The sequence below is a fragment of the Palaemon carinicauda genome, chromosome 22 (assembly GCF_036898095.1).
Source record: "Palaemon carinicauda isolate YSFRI2023 chromosome 22, ASM3689809v2, whole genome shotgun sequence".
Lineage (NCBI taxonomy): Eukaryota > Metazoa > Arthropoda > Malacostraca > Decapoda > Palaemonidae > Palaemon > Palaemon carinicauda.
Window position 1 is genome coordinate 76,716,720 of NC_090746.1, and position 10,087 is coordinate 76,726,806.

The following is a 10,087-nucleotide window of genomic DNA, read 5'->3' on the forward strand; positions in this document are numbered from 1 at the left end:
AAATGATTCATGATACTCCTATAAATTTACTCACTGGGTGTAATACCCTATAGCAACATCTCGTATTGATACGACTGTTCGTTACTGAATAATTGCAAAAAATCGCACTTGCACTGTCTGTGAAACCCATAGTAGATATGTCTACTTTAGGCTCCAGAGCCCTTAAATATACGGCACTGAAACTAAATACTAAGCTCCAACTAAACATCCGAATAATTGAAGACATTAAGGCTTTCAAGAGGAAACTGAAGACTTTCTTATTTCATCAGTCATACAACAGTGACGATTTAACAGTAAATGAACAATACGCGATATGAAATGTTAAATACTCTGAACGAACAAGGTAAAACGATAGTGGAGTGGGGTTCCCCTGCTGTATGGGACCGGGAAAGCAGCCATCAAAGTAATGTAAGTAATATATTCTAACATTATGTAAATAAAAAGTATGGGCATAGGCAGGATATGTAATGAGAACGACAGATAGTATATGAACAAGAAGAATAACATAATGGGTCCCTAGCGATTGCTAAAGAAGCAGGTGAAGGAAGATTAGACGATGGATTGACAAACTAAGAACTGAGGTTGAAGGACATGTTTAAGGCGTTTGTCCTGCAATGGACTAGCAACGGCTAATTATAATGATGATGAATTTTCAACTGGACATCGGTGAGTTTGATGACTCATCCATTTTTTTCCCGACATCTATAGAACACCGGGAAACTCTAGTCGATCGGTTTATGCTTACTTTTCCATCTGCAGGATTTTTTTGAGCAAGCCTACTATTGTCAATGTTAATTGTCAACGCTTAATTAGAGCTTCACTGTTGAAAAATAGGAATCACCAGCTGACAACCTCTTCTTGAAGTGTTGCCATGGTAACAATTTTTTTTTCACTTAATTTCAAGGAAGTCTCATTTTGTTTTTCTTTTTTTTTACGAGAATACATCACTATACCACAAACGTACGATTGTGCGCGCAAGCGCTTAATAAACACAGCCGTTGACGTACTCACACACCATTTATATATATATATATATATATATATATATATATATATATATATATATATATATATATATATATATATATATATATATATATACTGTGTACATACATACATATATATGTTTACACATGGTAGTAGGACGATTTGTTGAGAGACTAAGTGTAGTTAATGAAGCACTATAGTAACTTCAAACCAAAATTAGTACTATCCATAAAATCTAAACCATTAAGAAAAAATATAGCCAACTCTTCCCATACGGACTTACATCCTAGGTCTATGGTGTAAGTCCTTATAGAAAGGGTTTGCTGTATTTTCGTAAAGGTTTAGATTCTTTTGCATTGTATAAAATGTGTGATTTATACACATTCTAAATTAATCAGTGTTATACACACATATTAGGTCTCTCTCTATCTCTCTCTCTCTCTCTCTCTCTCTCTCTCTCTCTCTCTCTCTCTCTACTAAAGGGTTGTAGGTTTATTGAGAGAGAGAGAGAGAGAGAGAGAGAGAGAGAGAGAGAGAGAGAGAGAGAGAGAGAGATGTATGTATTTAAATTTGCCTGCATTTATGAATATAATTCATGATTTGTGTTTTAACTCTTCTAAACCCTTCAGAGAACGTAATGAAGTTTTTTTGGCCTAGAATATATTATTATTATTATTATTATTATTATTACTATTATTATTATTATTATTATTATTATTATTATTATTATTATTATTATTATTATTATTATTATCTAAACTACCGCTCTATTTGGAAAAGCAGGCTGTTATAAGCTTCAGGGCTCCAACAGGGAAACTAGTCCAGTGGGGAAAGGAAATAAGGAAACATAGAATAAAACGTTAAACCTAAGTTTACCCTCATGCAAGAGAAATCTAGCCCAAGACAGTGGAAGACCATAAGGTAATTAACTTCCCCAAAATATAGTAGTTATTATGAAAATTCCTCATGGCCAATAAAATTGTTCCTTTTTCATCGGACTTCTGTTGATGAGTCAGTATTGAGTCTGCAGTTAAAATGATTGAATAAAAGATTTTACCGCTAATTACGTCCTCTAAAGCTTCCATATTGCCTCTAAGGGCCCAAGGAGATCCCCTTCTGCTTTAAGTGTAGAACATTAAAACTTGTAATTACAAACGCATTTTTCTTCTAATTTCTAATTACAAGCTGGAAACATCCGGCGAAGCACTGTGTGTGTTTTATTGTTGGTGTCCCAGTTCTTGAAGGGTGTTATTAAAAACATATAAATTAAGGAATATAATTAAAGTTAGAATTCAGTATCAAACAGTAATATGAATATAATATTAATAGTATTGCCAGTACTAACAGTGGTAATTGTATTTACAGCGAAATAAGAAAAATCCAGAAGACTAACGAAATGAAAGAATAAAAAAGAACAGAAAAAATCTTAACAGTATATATGTACAAAATATATATTATTCAATTACTGTAGTTCTTTCACCTACATTCTTACAGGATATATCAGTGACAGAAACACCGTGTTGTCTTTGTTATGGCTTGTGTCTCGGGATTTGTACAACTTTAGCCCTGGTTCCATTTTCTCCGATATATCCCATTTCTGTAGAGCGTTTTCTTTTCTCGTTTAATTTCCAACTGGATTTCACTCTCTTTTCATGCAAGATCCCCTAGTCTGAAATTCGCATGTCACACATGAAGAGCTAAACTAGAATTTCAAATTCGCATAAAGTATTTTTTCTTTTTTTATTTCCTTTAGAGAGAAAATATCAGCTCGACTTGAGCTCATATTCTTCTCATGCCCAGATCTGAAGAACCAAAGAGTTAAGAAAATGGATTAGTCAAAGTTTGGCATTACCGGCTATAAGGAAAGGTTTGAAGTTCAGTTATGAATGACAGAGGCCAGGGGCAATATACATATGATCAGCTCCCGAGTCCCATCTCCACCCAAGCCAAGACAAGGGAGGGCCAGGCAATGGCTGCTGATGACTCACCAAATATAAATATAGGCTACTCCTATTGCAATCCTTAGCTCATAAGGATGATGAGCTTGCACACAGTATAAGACACTATATAGCTGGACGGAACTCGAACCCCAGTCTGGTAGATTGGCAGGCAAGGACGTTTCCAATAATATACCACAAAACAGTTTTCAAAAGGTAGGAATTAATACGTAACTTCATTACTGGGTTGTGAAATTAATTGGAACTCTGTTGGAATTTTATTTAGTTTCTTCCAGAAAGTATCATCCGTTCTCTTCTTTTGGGTACATACAGTATATCTTTCTATTCATGTTTACATATTATGTATTGCCCCATTATTTGCATGGGACGCCTGATCTGACTTTCCATTCACTTCTGATAGTTTTGTTTTGGGTTTTTATTTTTTTTGGCAATATCAGAGAAACCATGCTCTACTATTTGAGAGAGAGAGAGAGAGAGAGAGAGAGAGAGAGAGAGAGAGAGAGAGAGAGAGAGAGAGAGGGGGGGGGGGGTAATGCTTTCTGGAATATGTTTCTATAGATGAGAAGTGTTTTAGAACAGGCCAACTTTCGTTTCTCCACGTGAAGAAGAATGAAAAAAACTCTTCAAAACTCTAAATAGAAGGAGCAAAGGATTATATTCTGATTTTGATTTTTAGAAATGATAAAAAGTGAATATATTATTATTCAAGATATCAAAAATCATGATATTTGTAAGGAATTTGATAATAGAAGTGGTCAGATATTAGGTAGAAGTCTCGTGTGAAATTTAATCAATTGAATTAGGTAGGCTGCTATATTTAGAAAAATTGACATATTTTCTATTATGATAAAGAGTTGTAAACCTTTTTTTTTTTTTTTTTTTTTTTAAATAGGATCCGTGGTTAAAGTTAACGTTCATTGTGCTTTTGTTTTTTTCAGAGACTTCTCTACCATATCTTGCCTTCATACTCCCAAAATGGTATGTACAGTACTTGTATTTTTATGTTTATGTTGAACTTGAACTGCATCATATCTTTTGACAATTGATTTATGATAATTCCCACGTCTTTATCGAGATTTTTAGATATGGCCTATTTATCTAAATCGGCAACAGATCTGTTTCAAAGGATCCTTGAAGTTGTTAGTTGACAAATATTTGAAACTGAAAACAAATGTGTCAATTGAACAGATTTGTAGAAAGTCATAAGTGTGAATATAGTCTTTGACATGAAACTAATTCTTACAACTTCTAGAACTAAATTATAAAATGTGTATGAAAAAAGAGTAAGCCTCTTAACTTTCCTAAATACCATAACTTCTAATACGTATGCAATTATATATAATAGAGTCAGCAAAATGAAATAAACAGGGCAATTAGATGGAAGCGATAGAAACTATAATTGAATCTATTTTGATATTTAATTGAATATTTTCGTACTGCAAGTTCATTCTAATTTCTGAATACACATTCGACAAGCTGTGAAAACATAGGTTAATTGAATAAGGCTATTTAATCGGTGTTAACTATTTTTCGGGGATTATATAGCTTTACTGAAGATTACTAAATTTATTTTGGACTGGAGGATTAATGATGAAGGGGAAGCGATGGCCATTTCATACTCTGAAGTAATTTGATTCCAGTCTTAAAAAGGGACTGGTGGAATAAAGTTAAAAAATCATAATAAACGTTGCGATTCATTCAGCTATTCTTGGAGGTAAAGCTCTCAGTAAAAACCGTGTTATGATCTTATTGGCTATATTCATCCACCAGATATACTTAAAGTACTTGAAAGCTCCGCTATATATATATATATATATATATATATATATATATATATATATATATATATATATATATATGTGTGTGTGTGTGTGTGTGTGTGTGTGTGTGCGTGTGTGTGTGTGTGTGTGCGTGTGTGTTGAGCGGTGCCTTTGTGTTTTACACACACACACACACACACACACACACACACACACACACACACATATATATATATATATATATATATATATATATATATATATATATATATATATATATATATATATATATCAACAACGAATGCAGCCATTTGTAGTCCATTGCAGGATAATAACCTTACAAATGTCCTTAGTCATGTCTGAAGTTTTGCCAGTTTATCACCGCGCTAACCAACGCAGATTGGTAATGGTGTGGGCCCAACTTTTGTGTGATAGCTCACAGCAAACCAACTAAGTATGAGTGTCCCTTTGCTAATCATGGCGAGACACAAACCCTTTTACCACGTCAAGGTGTGTGTTTGTGTATAATTTCATAGTTTCAGGAGATGTTACCCCGCTGGTTTTCACCAATACTTGTAGGATGAGGTTGCTACACCTATGCCATAATGTCCCCTTTAGTGCTAGCTTCCTCATTCGTCCAGATATCAGGTATCTAAATCATTGCACGTTGAATGTCTTAAAACTTCGGTCAAGAATTTACCCCTGGCTCTTTTGTTGAGCAAGGCAAATATTGTAACAAATGTTACGGCCAATTATGTGTGCATAACCATTTATTTAGACAGAGATCTGTTTGACGCATATGCTAATATCTTGTGATCTGTCAGACAAAGATCATAAAGGTAGTTAGGGTTATTGAGGCTTATACCGTTCACCCAGGTAATAAAATCGTCCTTTTGGTAATTATTATCTTATATTTAAAAAAAAAATGCAAAGTTATTTGTGCTGTTATTTTATAGAGCCTTCTGATTTTACCTAATTAAGCATAATTTAGAAGTGGAAGCTTTACGATGGTTAAAATAGAATTTTCAGAAAAGAGACAATGGGAGGCATTAGAACGGAGAGGCAAAGCTTCTTAATAAGGTTCAAAAGGCTTTTGGCATTGAGCAAAGAATAAAGTCGTAAAGACATTCTATAAATTGAAAGCAATGTTACGAGCAAACTTACCTCAAACCATGTGAGCCTTTAGATTATTTTCGTAGAGTACAGTAATTAAAAAGTTATTTGATGATTTGCCACATGCTAAAAGCATGCACAAAAAATCATACTACATGGTGTGTGCTAACACAAGTAATCAGACAATGGAAATGATTGCGTAACACAAAACCTTCAGGTTTTATTGACAAGTGTGTTTAATGCTTGACACATATAAGATGATTGAAGCAGAACTAACCTTTCTACTATTACGATCCCGTAATGGAAATTTTTCTCTCTTGTATCACTTCCAATTAAAAAAGGATATGTTCTTCGACAAGTTTCACAATGATTGAAATTAATTTCTTGTTTTAATTAGACGAAACTAGTTCTCACATTTCATATATCCTCACAAGCATCGAGGGACTTCTTTCCATAGCGGATCGTACATGAAGCTTTAAGGAAGGGTGAACATGATTTAATGACATTTCCAGCATGTATATTAAAGATTAAATGCTATTTCATCATGAAGGTATATATACTAACACAAATATTTGTCATATTCTTGCTTAGCATTTATGAATTTATGTGATATTGGAAGAGGAAGAGATAGACAGAGGGTGAGACGTATAAAGAATCTGAAATGAAGTAGAATATGATTATATATTCTCAAACCTTTCCTAATCACCTGAAATCAAATAAAGTAAATGTTACATTTATTTTCCGTTTAGATTGCGCCATAGCAGGTTCACCCTACTCAGAGAAATCGATTTTCTCAATTTATGATCGATAGAAATATCCATGTTACATGTTCATGAATATTACATTATTATTATTATTATTATTATTATTATTATTATTATTATTATTATTAGCTAAACTGAAAACCTAGTTGGAAAAACAGGATGCTTATAAGCCCAAGGGCTCCAACAGGGAAAAATAGCCCTGTGAGGAAAGGAAACAAGGAAACAAACTACAAGAGAAATAATGAACAATTAAAATAGAATATTTTAAGAACAGTAACAACATTAAAATAAATCTTTCATAAATAAAGTGTAAAAACTTACAAAATAAAGGGGAGAGAAATAAGATAGAATAGTATGCCTAAGAACTCTACCCCAAGACAGTGGAAGACCGTGATACAGAGGCCATAGCACTACCCGAGACTAGAGAATAATAGTTGGAATTTCGAGTGTTCTTCTCCTAGATGAGCTGCTTACCATAGCTAAAGAGTCTCTTATAACCTTACCAAATGGAAAGTAACCATTGAACAATTATAATAGTTAATCCCTTGAACGGAGAATTTTTTTTTTCTTTTGTTATCCCAGTGTTGTCAGATGTATGGGGGCAGAGGAAAATGTGGAAAGAATAGGCCAGACTATTCGATGTATGCATAGGGAAAGGAAATGTGAGTCATAAACAGAGATAAGGATCCAGTGCAGTACTGTCTGGCAAGTCAAAGTACCCACTAACTCTAGCGGCAGTATCTTGACGGGTAGCTACTACTTGATAATTGTTTGTTTACGATTCGGCCTTTATTATTCATCTTAACATGATACAAGTACTGGCGTATGCATTTGCGGGTATATTATTCATCCCCTCGATGCAAGACTTCATGTTTGACGAAGTACTTGTACGGTTTAGATATCGGTTAGCAATCGATAACGGTATTTTGTATGAGAGCTAGTTAGGGAATGTTGATTTAAGCATCGTGCCATATCTGATCCGTTCCTAGCATTCCTCGTTCGTGGAGAGAAAAGTGATAAAAAAACTCAAAGATAGAATATGTTAGTATTTTATGTGCATATACTAATCGATGCATCTATAACTAAATCTATTAACCATGGTTATAATATTTGTCGATATTTCAAATATTGGTTATTTTTCTTTATTAAATCAAGTTAAATAAAATCATTCGTTTATGAAGGACCCAGAGCAATAGTTTTAATGTATTCGTATTTTTTTTTTTTAATTATCCGTCAGTTTCCAGCAAAAGTTTGGAAGAGGAAGATTTCGTTGAAAATGCTGTATAATGCGGGAAGTTTTGTGATGGAGGAGATAGAAGCCTAAGAAGTTATGATTAGTTAATTTGAAAACGGTCTTGAAATTAAAGCTTATGAGTTTACAGAATGCATATGAGTGAATTTGTAATGATGGCCGATGATGCAATGTATGTAAGAAATGTGTCAATTCGCTGTTGTAAATGTTCATTTATGATTCAACGAAATAGATGCTGAAGTCGCTAGTGACTTTATTCATTTAAAGAAATCGAGGTTACTGGGCAAAAATGGATTAAAGTCATCTACGTGAGGAGGAAATGATGATGATGACGTGAGCATGATGAAGTGGAAGAGTAGAATACAAACAGTTTGTTTGCACATAGTACAAGTGCTGTGGAAGTTGTTGATGGTACCCTCTTGCTTAAGGGTACACCCAGACACACTATTCTATCTTATATAATTTCCTCTTATTTTGTTAACTTTTTTTTATAGTTTTTATAGAATATATTTATCTTAATATTTTAACTTTTCGTAAGATATTTAAATTTTCCGTGATTCCTTTCCTCACTGGGCTATTTTTCCTGTTGGGGCTCCTAGGCTTATAGCATCCTGTTATTCCAACTAGGGTTGTAGCTTAGCAAGTAATAATAATAATAGTAATATACATATATGCAAAATGCTTATCAGCAGAACATCTAAACAATCTCCTTTTGTTTATTCAATCTTGCCTCGCAACCCTTCGGCTTCTTGGATATCTATGCCTTTCAGGACATCTATATAATCTTTCAAAGCCTCTCTCTCTACAGCTACTTCCCAGCACTTTCTTCACTACCCTATCCTCATCTCTGACCTTATGTATTCTTCTTATGCCGTCATAATATACAACTGGCTTTCTTTCGCCTTTAATATTCCGACTACTTCCATAAAGGAATTTTTATCCAACAATTGCATCTTACATTTTATGACCAGCCCAAGTCTCTTACTAATCTTTGGCACACATCCAACTACATTTCTTGCTTTTCTAAATCTATTGTCATATTCTCACAAATTGGGACCATATATTATTTAATCTAAATATGTTTAATATGTAACCATTTCCATTCTATTACCATCCATACTAAGATTCATTACTCCATCTTTTCTGTCGATATTTACTAATATTAACTTGCTTTTGCTCACAGTTATTCTTAATTGTTGCAGACTTTTTCAAACCCCCTCAACAGTTCTTGTAGTTTGGCTCTCTATCTCCAATTAACACAAAATCGTTTACTAACAGAAACCACACAACCCAAAACATTGTCTCAGACTCATTTTTGCATAAAAACCAGAAACTCTTTCATTATAAAAATAACATTTATTCAGTATCAGAAACCTTTTTATCTTTACCATATACTTTCAACAAACTACACATTGACTGTTGATTTTATCATAGGCTTTTACTTGGTTCATGTATGTTACTACACCTTTTGCATTCAAACTTTTCACACATTTTTCATAAACCTTATAATATACTCTTTTTTTTCTCTCTCTCTCTAAACACAAATTATTCTTCCACTGTCGGTTACTGTCCCATTCCTTACTTTCTCAAACAGATTTCTACCATACCTTTCTTATTTTACTAGCCAGTTTTATCACCTTATTCCTGTTACCCATTCATTTTGAACATATTCCTTAGCTTGACATATCATAAATATACAGGTTGACAGTTCAATCACAATTTCACCACTATATTGAAGTTTTTTTTTTTTTTTTATTTTAATCCCATGAACTTTCTGTAACCTTTTAATCAGCCTACTGACATCTTTAGCAATCAGTTTCCCAAGCATTCTCAGCCTTAACTAAGCCTTTTAATTCTGCCTCTCCACTTTCTTCCATTATTCAAGACACATTCAAAATAGTCCATTCAAGGGCATCAACATTTTTCTACTTTCATCTTTCATTCTGAGATCCCATTCGTTCCATTTTATCTTCCTGAAGTTTACATTCACCCGCTCTCCTCTGTTCTTGCTATTTGCCATCTTTTTCTCTCACTTTATCATTTTCTATCAAACCTCTCGTCAGCCTTCATCTACTCTTTTCATATATGAAGCGACCTTGCCTAAAAAATCTTTTATCACTTCACCACACTTCTTGCTATTTTTGTTCCCTCTTTATACCACCCTACACCCACATATCTCTTTACTACTCCATGCCCCCATGAAAGAACTTATAAACTCCACATTTTGTCTTTTCTGCTCCAGTTATTTAATCT